This window comes from Octopus bimaculoides, chromosome 11 (assembly GCF_001194135.2).
Source record: "Octopus bimaculoides isolate UCB-OBI-ISO-001 chromosome 11, ASM119413v2, whole genome shotgun sequence".
In the NCBI taxonomy this organism is placed as follows: Eukaryota; Metazoa; Mollusca; class Cephalopoda; order Octopoda; family Octopodidae; genus Octopus; species Octopus bimaculoides.
The window spans coordinates 17,790-18,387 of NC_068991.1; the positions used below are offsets into that span (position 1 = coordinate 17,790).

At 50.2% G+C, this 598-nt stretch overlaps 1 protein-coding gene across 4 annotated transcripts in view; it reads right to left on the reverse strand.

Annotated features, from left to right (window-relative positions):
- LOC106881197 (rho guanine nucleotide exchange factor 38) overlaps nucleotides 1–598 on the reverse strand; it is a 44,323-nt gene that overhangs the window by 11,309 nt on the left and 32,416 nt on the right. The window lies entirely within an intron of this gene.

Consider the following 598-nt stretch of genomic DNA (forward strand, 5'->3'; position numbering starts at 1 on the left):
GCTTTCCCCAATAAGTCTTCGCAAGCTGAGTTTCGTGTCCAATGAAGGAGACAACGTTGGCATGGGTGCCAGTCATCGAATTAAACTCGATTTCGATTTCACTTGCCTCAACAGGTCTTTGCAAGCAGAGTCTAGTGTCCAATGAAGGAAGGTACGCATAAGTGGACTGGCTGAGGCCTTAGATTTAGGTCTCACTTGGCTTGCTGGGCCTTCTCACGCACAGCATTTGGCAGAGTTTCTACAGCTAAATACCCTTCCCAATGCCAACCACTCAGAGAGTGTAGTGGGTGCTTTTACGTACCATCGGCATGAAGGCCAGTCAGGCAGTACTGGCAACAGCCACGCTCAAATGGTGTATTTTATGTGTCACCCACACAAGAGCCAGTCTAGGGGCACTAGCAACGATCTCGCTCAAAAGTCCTTACACATGCCATGGGCACAAGTGCCAGAAAGGCGATGCTGGGCACAGGTGCCATCCCGATTTCGCTTTTGCTTGCCCCAATAAGTCTTCGCAAGCTGGGTTTCGTGTCTAATGAAGGGGACGACGTTGGCATGGGTGCCAGTCGTCGAATTTAACTCGATTTCGATTTCACTTGCC